Source organism: Rattus rattus, chromosome 5 (assembly GCF_011064425.1).
Source record: "Rattus rattus isolate New Zealand chromosome 5, Rrattus_CSIRO_v1, whole genome shotgun sequence".
In the NCBI taxonomy this organism is placed as follows: Eukaryota; Metazoa; Chordata; class Mammalia; order Rodentia; family Muridae; genus Rattus; species Rattus rattus.
In genome coordinates, this window is record NC_046158.1 from 39385550 (window position 1) to 39399069 (window position 13520).

The following is a 13520-nucleotide window of genomic DNA, read 5'->3' on the forward strand; positions in this document are numbered from 1 at the left end:
CATGTAGCCACCCACAAAACAAAACAGGACTCCACCCTTACCCCCGGTTTGTAAAGCACGATAATCACCAGTCAGAGTAGTGCTCCATCCGGGTGGGAGTGGGGATGCAGTCAGTCAAGGGACAAGGATACAGCTGCTTTAGCTGATGTTTTATTTTGTAAGCTAGATAGTGATTTATTATACAAGTCAGACTTTTACATTTCTTACATTGCTGTTCTTCTAGAGGTAGCTTTCTCCTTGGGCCTCTGCCCAGTCTGCTGCCTGTTTGGTTTGCTGGATAATACTTTTCTCTCTAGCTTCTTTATCTTATTTTATGGATATCCTTATTCTTTTGTGTGGACCTAAATTTTAATAGCGACCACACAAGCTAACTTGTCTGAAGATTTGATACCATGTTACTATTCCATAGTGTGTTAATTAAGCTTTGGGTTTATATTTCAGATTTTAGGGCAATTGGGGGTCTTGGGTAGTTTCCAGTAAGAGTGAAACAAAAATTCAATGAAGTGAGATAAAATGGGTTTCATGTCTACTTGAATATGCTTGAGTATTCTGCTGCAGGTTTAGTAAGTAGTCAGACTCTTGAGTTTTGAGATCCAGCCTATAGGTACTTCATACATAGCTTCCTTAATAGTATTGATATTACCTAGTTGGTTAAGCCCCACCTACAACCATATTGTACTTCTCTACTTTCTTGTCCCCACATAGGCAGTCCTCCTATGTTGTGTTGTGACATGGCACATACTTCTTCACACTGATCTGACTGCTTCTTTCCAGTGTTGCCACTGCTAACTCAGCAGGTTGTCTGTTGTTAGCTGGGTGGGTGTCACTACTAGTGTTCTTAGTAAACCTACCGTCAGAAACCCAAGGGCCCTTTAAATAATGTGCGACTGATAACTTCACTCCTGTATTTAAACATTAGTTACGTTTACACATTGTTTTGTCTTCACTGTTGGATAAAGTTATACTACTCTGGTCAAGAAGTAATGATTCTCTTGCGTGGAAAATGACCAAGGAGAACTATCGTTCCTCGGGGAGTGTTTTTACCAGTGTTGTTTGATGTGTGACGAGCCATTGTGAAGCCCAGCGGTCTTTTCACTTAACAAGGCATGCTAGGATAGGACAGAGAGGACTTTACTTACTTATTTATTTGACTCGTGAGGTACTTTGTGTTTGTTTTGTATTTTTAAACAGTTTGAGCTCCTGTTGTAGGTTCCTTGATATCTTCAAGTAGCCATTTTATCATATACTATTTTAATTACTTTAATGTTCCATGCTATTTTGGTCATCCCTTGTAGGACTGTAAGATTTTCTCTCTAAAATTCTTTTGCTTTCTTTCATTATTTAATATTTTCTACTTTCTTTCCAGTCTTTTGAAATGGCCTGGTTTTCTCTTCCCTTAAAAGTTACTTTGGTGTCAGGTCATGATTTAGAAACAACTAAATCTTAATGGCTCAGCGTGACAAAACTCTTTTCTGTCACACTGTGATGGATCTCTGTTCTGTGGTATTGTCAGTATTCTGAGATGCCAGGCAATGGCATAGTCACTCTTTAAAAGTTCTCATTGAACACAGTAAAGGTCAGGCAGTTTCATTTCTCTTAGTTGCTTACTTGTTCACACCTAACTACAAGAGGAAGGGGGCCAACATTTTTGTGTACTCAAGACTCAGGAGTATTTTATACATGGCAAGAATTGCCACATGCAATGTCTCCATACCTAACTAATATCAACCTACTTCCTACTTCTGTGATATTTTGTCACTGCCTAACTGAATTAAAATTATAATAAATTGCAGTGGTGAAGAATTTGATGTGTTTTGAAATTGGCTCTGAACTTCTGAAATTTCAAGACAGCTAACTGGGCAAACTTGTGTCAATCATTTCATTGGCTGACAGCAGTGCAGTCCTTTCCTTTATAAGTTTAGGACAGTGGTCCTTTGCCAGCAATCACCTGGCATCTACAGACAAAACTTGCTTTGTCTAGTGTGGTGGTGCAAGCCTTTAAACCCAGCACACACAGTGATCTCAGCTCGTATAACTGCAGCAGACAATATCTCTGTGAACTCTAGGTCAGTCTGGTCTACTTAAGTGAGTTCTATGCCAGCAGGGGCTGGATTGTGGGAGCCTGTCTTAGAAAAGGAAAAAAGCCCCAAACCACAAAAACAAAAACAACAACAGTAAAAACCAAATGGTACTTGAACCCCACCCCAGAGCAGTCAAATCAGAACCTCTGACTGGGCCCAGGCATCAGGGTTATTTTACTTGACACAGTTTTGAGATATACACAGGACTAAAAAGCACCTCTATGTTCCTTGCATGTTTTCTGGAGAGGCTCTTTGAATATCAGGCCTTGTTCTGCTTTTATTATTCCTAAAGCTTATCACGTTTCCTGTTATTTTGGCCCCAAACCTGTGTTATATATTCATTTTTATATTTGTGTATAAATATAATATGTAGTTTTGGAGACACTACATTTAAGAATTAGCACTACATCTAATTAGTTCATCATATACATATCTAGTGCTTGTCATACTGTCTGTCACACAGGTTTTCTAAACTCCATATTCTGAAACCCATGCCCACATGCACGTCTTTCTTACATGTTCTTTTGTCTTTTTCTTTCATTAGATGAGATAAATAACATTTGGGAGACAAAGAAGCATGAGGATAGCATTTTAAAAATACAATGCAAAAAGTGCATGCATACAGAAAGGTTATTAGTATTCCTTTAAACACCCCAGGGCCCGGCTCTCGTGGCTGCTGTTTCTAACAGCTGATCACAGTAACATCCACTTAACCTTCAGCTTTCTGATCAGTGATGCAACTAATCCAGTCTTGACTCTGCTTTCCCTTCCAGGGGTGTCCATTGCTTGGATGGCTGATAATCCGTTGCTTACTGCTTACAGTATGTGTTGAAAAAATACTATATTCTGAGAACAGCATGTTAAAGGGAACCCCAGGTTTGAGACTTGTGCCATGTGTAAGGGACAGAGTGACATGGTTTCTGCCCCTGGAACAGAGCCAGCAGGGTATGGGCCTCCATGAGTGTGGATAGCTGCTGTGGGCAGAAAGCTCGTTTGTATAATGATGTACATATTTTTATGTTTCTCCTTCAAGGAATGTCCTTCTTGTTAACAACTCCATGATGATCCAAGGCAGCATGAGTCCGGGAGGGCAAGGTGTGGCTAATGTCTCAGCAAATGATAACCTCTGGGACCTTCAGGACAGCCCTTATAGCTATGGAAAAGAGCTCTAAAAGCATGAATTTGAAAGTATGTAACTTTTCAACTATGCAAAAAATATGAGGATGCAGTGTACAAATGCATCCTCATATTACAAATGCAGGCAGATTCCTGAGTTTAGGGTCAACCTGGGACAGAGCTAATTTAGGTTCAGGTATGGTTAGAATGTTAGTCTCAGGACAATGTCTCACCTAGCTAAGTTTACAAAGGCAGTCAGATCTCTCAATTCTTTTGTAATTTTTTAAAAAGAATGTTGTTGTCCTTTTCGTAAGAGTCAAGTGCTGATTCGTGGGATGGTCAAGAGTAACCTGGAATAAATAACTGGGTTGATATGTAAGTAAAAACCTGGGCAAAAAATGGTAGCAGTTCTTTAGAATTTTTTCTAGGAGAACTGAGCTGCCTGGAGATCTCTGGAGAGTGAGCACAGCTCTTGAATTTTTTCTAACTGGATTTCTGAGCCCAGTTGGGAATCCCAAGAATTTCAGATGTGTCAGGTTTTTTGTTTTGTTTTGTTTTTTTTAATATTAAGATTTATATTAAGATTAAACTTTTCATAAATGCCAAGTACAAGTAACAAGTTTGCCTATTTGTGTGTGTGATTGTTCATGCATGCACACCTGCACCATGGAGATCAAAGAACAATTTGCAGGAGTCTGTGCTTTTGTGTGTACATGAGTGAGTGAAAGAAGGAAGTAACTCTGGGTGTCATTCTCAGAAATGCTATCCTCTTCCTTTGAAATAGTGTTTCTCACTGACCTGGAGCTCACCCAGTTAGGCTAAACTGACTGGCAACCGAGCCCCAGGGAATCTTCCTCTCTCTCTCTGCCTCCTTGGTGCTGAGATTACAAGCACTTTCCAAATGTACCCTACCATGCCTAGCTTTTTACGTGGGTCCTGGGGTTCAAATTTAGATTCTCATGTTTACAAAGCAAGCACTCTACTAACTGAGCCAAACTGTCAGCCCCAAAGTATCTCCTCTTTAAAAGAGTCCTTTAGAAAAACATCCATTCAGACTGAAGTGGCATTAAATTATGTTTGACATCTAAGTTTCTTAAGCTAACCAGCTAATATTCTTGTTTGGAACTCTTTGAACAATAATGCATAGGACAATTGCTACCATGTCTCCTGTGCCTGATAGTGTGTTTCTGTCTGTTGCTTTGCTCTGTACTGTTCCTTTCTGACTTGGGAAAGCCTTGCATATTCTTCAGTTCTTAGCATAAGGGAAGATGTATCAAATTGGCTATTATGACTTACATGCTTTCTTGTATTTTTGTATTTATCTTACCGTGTTGGAATTTTTATTGTTGCTTTCTTGGGTGCCTTCTACTTTGTAAACCTTTTAAAGGAGGAGAATTGCCTGCCTTTGTGTAGTACACATGAGAGAGGTCCCCTAAGCTTATGGTTATTGAGTGAATAGATGAAATCATTTATTCTATGTGTCTGGAGTTTGACCTTAGTTCTTCCTCCCAGCCCCATGCTCTCAGAAATAAGACTCAGACTCGAAATATGTTTACAAACACCTTAGCCATATAGCTAGATTCTTCTCTGACTAGATATGACTTAAAACATTCCATTTATTCCAGCCTACATTCTGTCACATGGCTGATTACTCGTGCTCAGGTACCGTGTGTCTGTCTTACTCCTCACCTGGCTCTAACCCAGAGTTCTTTCAGCCTCCCTGATGTCCCACCTTCTATTTAATTGACAGGTAATGCAGCCATACAATACACAAGATAGTCATATACATATACATATATATATATATATGACTATATATATCTCCCTATATATATTGCATATATGGGTGATAAGTTTGCCTAATCTAGGGTATGAAGTAATGATTTATAAACTTCCCAAAATGATCACTTCATTTGTAGTTTTGTGTAATTTAAACGTTTAAAATAAGCAGTACTAGTTGAACAGTATTTTTAAGTGGGACCAGGCAAGCAAAATGGCTCAGCTGATAAAAATGCTTGCTACTTAAACTTGACAGTGTGAATTTGATCTCTGGAACACATACATGATGGAAGGAGAGAACTAACTACTAAAAGTTGTCCTCCGACCTCTGTATGTATAGCCTAGTTGATGCATACACATACAAATAATATAAATATAGAAGAGAAATATAAATGTTTGTATGTAGTGTCTGTTACTAGAACAGTTCTGATGCCTCAGTGTTCTGCTGTAGGGAATTCAGGATTTTGCTTTTCTTGGTCCCCTCTTGAGTTATAAAAAACAACATAATTTGTTTCTCAGAAGTTCATAAGTTATCCTTTGGGTTCTAAAGTTTGAACCCAAAGTTTTCTTTTGAAAAGCAGTCACTGTACTTGATTCTTGCCTACTGTGTGGATGATAGTCGTAGTGACCCAGAAAGGAGGGTGTTTAGTTATTCTGGTAAAAGTTTATACATGTCTAATGTGACTGATATTCGTGACATCTTATACACACACACTTTTAAATAGGTGAAAATTGTCTCAAAATGACTGTCAGAGTGGTCTTGAAGGGAAAGAAATGTCAGTTGTGCACCAGACACTGGGCCACCAGTTCTTCTGTTACTTAGATCTTTTTATGACTAGATAATGGTGTTATCTCCCTATCTCTCTTGCTAGTGTATCACTTTCACCTCACTGCCTGCTCCCCACTGAAATTTTTTTATTTTTAAAATGTTGGTTCTAAGGCAGCCACTTAGTGTGTTGTATTAGAGAAGTTCAGTAGGCTTAGGATGGCAGTGTTTTCAACAAGGAGCTGAGTGTGTCAGATAAATTAGAGAACTTGACAGGAGTAAGGAGGGCAAAGGATAAAAGGAATAATGTATATATAGGAAGGAGTGTGCTGTATCTCAGATTTGATATCCTTGAACCTTTGCAATCTCCACTAATGCAGCTTTTAATAAATAAGCACTTTTTTTTTGTTAGAGTTATTCAGGAGTCCAGAGGTATTTCAACAATGAGTAAAATTATGCCTCCATCATTATATTATAATTATTTATCAATTTATCACAAATATTTAGTGTCAGATATAAAGTATAAGTTTTCAAATGTTTACCTCTCAGCCTGATGTTTTCATTCAAGTCAGTACTTTAAAAATTACTCAGATTTGAGATATAGTGTATACACATTAATTACTCTTTAATTATAAGATTTAGTATCTTGTCTATATAACTTTTGTTTTAAATTCTTAAAATAAAAATATAGGGAATATTAGTATTTATAAATGTGGCATTTGAAAAGCAGTGCATCATTATTTTGACATTTCCATTCTTATTTTCTTCCCTTTTTTTTTTGTCTCTCTTTCTCTTTCTCTCTCTTTTTTTTAAAGAATTAATGTGCCATCTGGAAACCTGAGATCATGCCATAAAAGGAATTTTGGCTTTTTTTGGCAACCAGTCATCAGGATATGCTGTGACTGCACCTTATCAGAATAATGAAACATAATTAGAAAGGTGTATTAACTCCTGTGCTTCAAAGAATTTTTATATTTGGAATTTTATATGCACCTTGAAAATAAAAAAAAAATGACTGAAAATTTATCTCAGTGTTAAGGTGATTAATTATATAGTTGTTGGATTCTTAAGCCTGAATGTAAATGAAATTTCTTATGACTAAAATGGTTCTGAGCTATTTCTAAACACTGTATGCTAGATTTTTATTCTGGTGTTAAGCAAATACAATTAGTTTATATGTTTATCTAAGAAGAGAGTTGCACTTACATTGCAATTAACTTGCTGTGTTCTTTTCTGAATAATACAGTCACTGGAACTGTCAGCCAAAGGACTCCTTCCCCCCTCTTTTGGAACAATTTTAACTCTAAAAAGTAACAAGTTTTTAAAAAATTAATTGAGAGAAAACAGCTGAAATCATGTAGTGAAAGAGTTAAGTCCACATGAAAGAATTCATTTCCACTTTAATGACCTAGCCTTGCTGGGTTAGGACGGTGGGGAACATGCTTCTGACTTGCTCTCCTATTGCCAATTAACACCTCCTAGAACAGGTTGCTTCAGCTAGTCATTGAAGCTCAGGCAGTAGGAATAGTTTACATGCAGCTTGTTTTTCACACTAGTTGTTTAATACTCAAAAATTAAAGTATTAAAAGGTTCTTTCTTACCTTGCTGGGTAAGAGATAAACAATACAGCAGTAGTTAATTTGTATATGTTTGGATTCATATATTATTTTATGTTTAGTTTTGGTTTTAATTGTGGAAACATATGAATTTTATAATAGAATTGAGGCATATTAGGCACTATAAAATTTAAAAATATTTTCTGTTAACTGTTTGGCGTACTGCATATACTTAGCTTTTGTTTTGTATTAATTGTACCTACTCATGTCTTTTAAATTAATTTCATTAATAAAAAATTAAATTCATTTGTTAATAAAGTCTCTTTTCTCTTTTCTAAAAAAACATTTAAATACACTTTTAATGATCATTCTAAAATTCAAGATCAAGTGTACACCTTAGACAGCTATAATAAAAAAGTCTGCAACATTTTAATTGCAATTTTAAAGCGTTTCATGTCATTTTCCAAAGTAAATTTATAGTCTTAGATATTTGGAAAATGTTACAATTCACTGATACTATTTATTTTACATTTCTTTTATGTGACACTTTGGTTCATGATTAATCAGCAGGTATTTTAATAACATAGTAAAATTGGCTAAATAATTGATACCAGTTCACACTAAGAGAAAGGTGGAGTAATATAACTAATAGTGTTAACAAATTTGTTAAAAGGCCTGAGTAGGTAACACTTCGAGGCGATGGTTTTTATGCTGTTATAATGGCAAATGCCTTTTTTTAAATTTTTTAATTTTTTTTTTTTAGCACTTAGTCAACAAGGGCTGCCCAAGTAAAAGTCACAGTTTTTTTATGCTAGATCAGATTTTTAACCTTCTAAATAAGGAGAAAACAAAACAGAAAACTCAAGTATCATTTAATGTAGCCGTATTTAATGTTTGTGGACCTATGTGGTCATTTCTGTTTAATTCATTGTGCATAGGTAATCTCTGTGCTGCTGTGGAGTGCATTGTTTTCTGTCCCCGCAGGGTGGGCGTTGGTGAATAAGGGCTGGTGGTGTTGCCTGTGGGCAGTCATGTACAGGTGTTCAGGCCGTTGATTCATATTTCTCCAGCTTACAGGTGTAGATACCATGCCCCCCATTTTAAAACTTTCAAGCAAACAAACTTCAAGCAGTCAGATTTAAGTAATTTTAAAGTGGCCTATAAGAATTGAGTTCTGCAGATTTAGTAACAAAAGCATTTTCATTTCTACTCTTTGAATAAAATCATGGATTTATAGGATTATATAACTATAAGTCATATTCTAGTTTATATTGTTTGCTTGTTTTGAGACAGGGTCTTTGGTATATTCCATGCTGGCTGTGTTCTCACTGTGTAGCCCCAGGTTGGCCTCAAGCAAGTACCAGTCCTCCTGCCTCAGCTTCCTGAGTTCTGGGGTGACAGGTCTGTGCTACCATGACTGGCAGATTCTCAGGTTTTCTTTGTTTTTTTTTATTATTCATAAATTTTATTTGACCTAATATATTAGAAGAGATTACCTTTTATTAACTAGATTAACTTCCAAGTTGCAACAGTTTGGAAGTTTTTCTAACAAAATAAAAAAGATAGAAATGAAACAAGTAAAATAAAACTTGTACAGTGACTTAAAACACAATATTGTTTAAACCACATTTCAAATTTTTCCTGACTAAGGTGAGCCACTAAGTGTGAAAAGTGAAAGTTGCTGTTTATTATAGCACTTCAGTGCCAACTCAGTTCAGACTGAGTTGCTTGTCATTCAGTTGTGGTCTGCCCTTCACTGAATGTCTGATCTTGAAGGAGCGACAGTGGGGGAAAAACACTTTCAGTTATGAAGTTTAACTAATAAAAAGCAGAAGCTCGAAGAAAAGGTAGGATTATAGAACGCGAGAGGATAAAGGTGAGAATCTTCTAAAGCAATGGATAGTGAAAACAAATTCCCAAACCTTATTTTTAAAGATTTAGGGTAAAAATAGTAAGCTAACCACTGCCCCACCATCAGTTTGCTTGGAGAAGAGGCTTAGCAATTAAGAGTACTTGGTGTCCGCACAGAGGACACCAACCCATGCACATAAATAGAAACAAATAAGTACTTAAATAGTGGATGCTTTAATACATTTAGACAATACAAGACTAGACAGGTCCACCAATAAGTAAGATAGCTGACCTTTTATCCCTTCTTCTTGACTTTACTAGTGGCACATGGTGGTGCAGTGGCAAGTAGTTTAAATAGTTGCCAAAGAGACAGCACTAAATGTTGCATGTTTCCATTTTCAGTCACCAGATACTACTGTAAAAATATGCATAGAAACACTGAAGCTCTTAAAGCCCAAGAAAGACTGAACTGTAGCAATGGAGACTGCTCTGAAGTCTGAATTGTTAACAGAAATAGGGTTTGGGAAGAGTATACAGTATCCTCTCAGTCTGGCCGAGCTCCTGTTTCCCAGCCATTTGTTCACTTCAGTTCATGTTAAACCACTTCAACTGTTGAGAAAAGATACTCATTGCTATAAGGCATTTGAAAACCCTTAAAGGAAAATTTTGAATCTAACTTGTAATTTTCCTCATCTGGTTTTTAATTCTCTGTTCTTCTTATGAGCTTAGTACAAACTTTTTTTTTCCAGAATAGTTATAGTAAGTCAGTTTTTGCACTTGGGAGTATGTATAACTGATAATAGACAACAGAAGCCTCTTCCATGACCAGTTGTTTACTGAAAGGACTTGGTAATGGAATATATGAAAAATGGGAGCATTGTGCCTTAACGTTGTGGGCCTGCTGGATATGTGTGCATGTGTTTATTTTGAGTGGTATTGTATTAAACATAGACTGGCTTTCTTTACTTCCGGATTTTTTTTCTTGCTTAGATGCCTCCCTAGTAAATTCTAATGCTTTCAGTTCTTATCTAAGGTGTTGTTAAAGAACGTTGAAGTTTAATCTATATTGTATTCAGTTACTAAAATGTGCCTTACCTTATGCTCTAAGATCGAGAATCGACAAATGGGATCTCATAAAACAGCAAAGCTTCTGTAAGGCAAAGGACACTGTCATTAGGACAAAACGGCAACCAACAGATTGGGAAAAGATCTTTACCAATCCTACAACAGATAGAGGGCTTATATCCAAAATATAGAAAGAACTCAAGAAGTTAGACCGCAGGGAGACAAATAACCCTATTAAAAAGTGGGGTTCAGAGCTAAACAAAGAATTCACAGCTGAGGAATGCCGAATGGCTGAGAAACACCTAAAGAAATGTTCAACATCTTTAGTCATAAGGGAAATACAAATCAAAACAACCCTGAGATTTCACCTCACACCAGTGAGAATGGCTAAGATCAAAAACTCAGGGGACAGCAAATGCTGGCGAGGATGTGGAGAAAGAGGAACACTCCTCCATTGTTGGTGGGATTGCAGACTGGTACAACCATTCTGGAAATCAGTCTGGAGGTTCCTCAGAAAATTGGACATTGAACTGCCTGAGGATCCAACTATACCTCTCTTGGGCATATATACCCAAAAGATGCCCCAACATATAAAAAAGACACGTACTCCACTATGTTCATCGCAGCCTTATTTATAATAGCCAGAAGCTGGAAAGAACCCAGATGCCCTTCAACAGAGGAATGGATACAGAAAATGTGGTACATCTACACAATGGAATATTACCCAGCTACCAAAAACAGTGACTTTATGAAATTCATAGGCAAATGGATGGAACTGGAAAATATCATCCTGAGTGAGGTAACCCAATCACAGAAAAACACACATGGTATGCACTCATTGATAAGTGGCTATTAGCCCAAATGCTTGAATTACCCTAGATGCACAGAACACATGAAACTCAAGAAGGATGACCAAAATGTGAATGCTTCACTCCTTCTTTATAAGGGGAACAAGAATACCCTTGGCAGGGAAGAGGGAGGCAAAGATTAGAACAGAGGCAGAAGGAACATCCATTCAGAGCCTGCCCCACATGTGGCCCATACATATACAGACATCCAATTAGACAAGATGGATGAAGCAAAGAAGTGCAGGCCGATAGGAGCCGGATGTAGATCGATCCTGAGAGACACAGCCAGAATACAGCAAATACAGAGGCGAATGCCAGCAGCAAACCACTGAACTGAGAACAGGACCCCTGTTGAAGGAATCAGAGAAAGAACTGGAAGAGCTTGAAGGGGCTCGAGACCCCATATGAACAACAGTGCCAAATAACCAGAGCTTCCAGGGACTAAGCCACTACCCAAAGACTATACATGGACTGACCCTGGACTCTGACCTCATAGGTAGCAATGAATATCCTAGTAAGAGCACCAGTGGAAGGGGAAGCCCTGGGTCCTGCCAAGACTGAACCCCCAGTGAATGTGATTGTTGGGGGGAGGGCGGAAATGGGTGGAGGGTGGAGAGGGAGCGGGGTTAGGGGGATGTTGGCCTGGAAACCGGGAAGGGGAATAACAATCGAAATGTAAATAAATACTCAAGTTAATAAAGATTAAAAAAAAAATGCCTTACATTCTTAGTATGCTGGTAAAATAGTTGTCATAAGCTCAGTAGAGTTCACATGAATAGTTGGCACATTATAGATACCTTTTCCCATTCTGTATGTTTTAATGGAGTGTAGGTTTATCCTAACAATAGTTAAGTTTGCCTTGGGGTGGGGGGAACAGTTTGTATTAGTTCATACTTTTTTCCCCCATTATAGTCTTAGGGTGGAAAAAATGAGGCATGAGGGCAGGAAAAGCTAGAGGATTAGGAAGTCTCTGGGGGTCAGGGGAAGAACCACCTGCTGCTCTAGGGTTCACCTGGACAAATCATTATCCTGTGTTTTCCCTCACTGAATCATTGAATCATGGTCTCACTGTATCTTTGTCCTCCAGCCTCTGCTCCAAGAATGTAGGGATTCTTGATTTGAAGTAGAGCTGTTAATATTTTTATTTGCCTGGGAAATAGCTGTAAAATATCTTTTGTGGGGGGGTTTTCTTTTGTTTTTCTGTTTTTTAAAGACAGTGTGTCTGTAGTCCTGGCTGACCCAGAACTCAGAGATCCACCTGCCTCTGCTTCACTAATGTTGCTATTAAAGGTGTGCACCTCCATACCAGGCTACCATAAAGTATCTTGAGACCTCTGCTTCTGAGATAAACCATTATCTGATTTTTATTGTGGCTTAAATTTATTCAGTTTAAAATGTATTAAAGCTATGGCTGTGGGTTGTAACCTCTGGGTGCTAAACACCCTTTCACTGGGGTTACATATCAGATATTCCACATATCAGATGCTTATATTACAATTTAGATAAAAGCAAAATTATACTTATGTAGTAGCAACAAAAATAATTTATGGTTGAGGGAAGGGTCTCTACAACATGAGGAACTGTATTAAGGGGTCACAGCCTTAGGAAGGTGGAGGACCATTGTATCAAACTAATGATATGAGAAAATTGGGGTTGTATTTGAGAGCAAGGGATTTCGGGTTCTTGTCTCATGAATTAAATAGTGAAATTCAATGACCACAGAGGACAAATATTATAGATTCAGAGATAGGAGCTTAAGAGAGAGGAAAACAGAGTTTCAGGCTTCTCAGTAGCAGGTGTCTAGGAATAAAGAGCACCATTAAGGTACTTTGGGGGCTTTTGAAGGACTTTATGGCAGAAATTGTGGTGAGAAACATGAGTAAAGAACTGTTCTTTACTATTTACTCGTATGCTATGGTTTTAAAAATACCCTAAATGCTTTGTTAGAGTCTAATTCCTCCTGGTGGAGTTTAATCTGTTTTTTTTTCCCTATCAATACTCCCCTAACCCATACCCCCCCCCCACACACACAAGTGTGTTCAGTATTGCATTTGCACTGTATAACTCAGTGCACTCACCCACATTTCAGAAAATACACAGAAACACACTGGTGTTCCTCCTCTCTGGGCATCTTAACTGCCCTTCAATAGGAAGGGTACCCCATGTTTCTTTCCCTTTCCTTAGTAGAAATGGTTTCAGATTCTAAAGCTAAAGCATGACAGCTCAGCTATCAGAGAAAAGTTGATTTGCCTGCCTGCTGGTGTGCTGTAGTGGAAACTGCACATCACTGTCCATCAGAATCATACTTTAGTTCTAGTGGGTGATAAGCTTTAGCTTCAAGTCTGTGTCAGTATATGCTTTAGCTGTCTCACAAGAGAAACTTTTGTGCTATACACTTTAACTAAATAATGAATGGTAACTGGTCACACATTTGGAAATTCCTCCATACCCTGAAACA

The 13520-nt window shown here is 37.7% G+C and overlaps 1 protein-coding gene across 1 annotated transcript in view; it reads left to right on the forward strand.

The window, feature by feature from the left end:
- Psmd14 (proteasome 26S subunit, non-ATPase 14) overlaps positions 1–13520 on the forward strand; it is a 94443-nt gene that overhangs the window by 34725 nt on the left and 46198 nt on the right. The gene's annotated exons all lie outside the window — the stretch shown is intronic.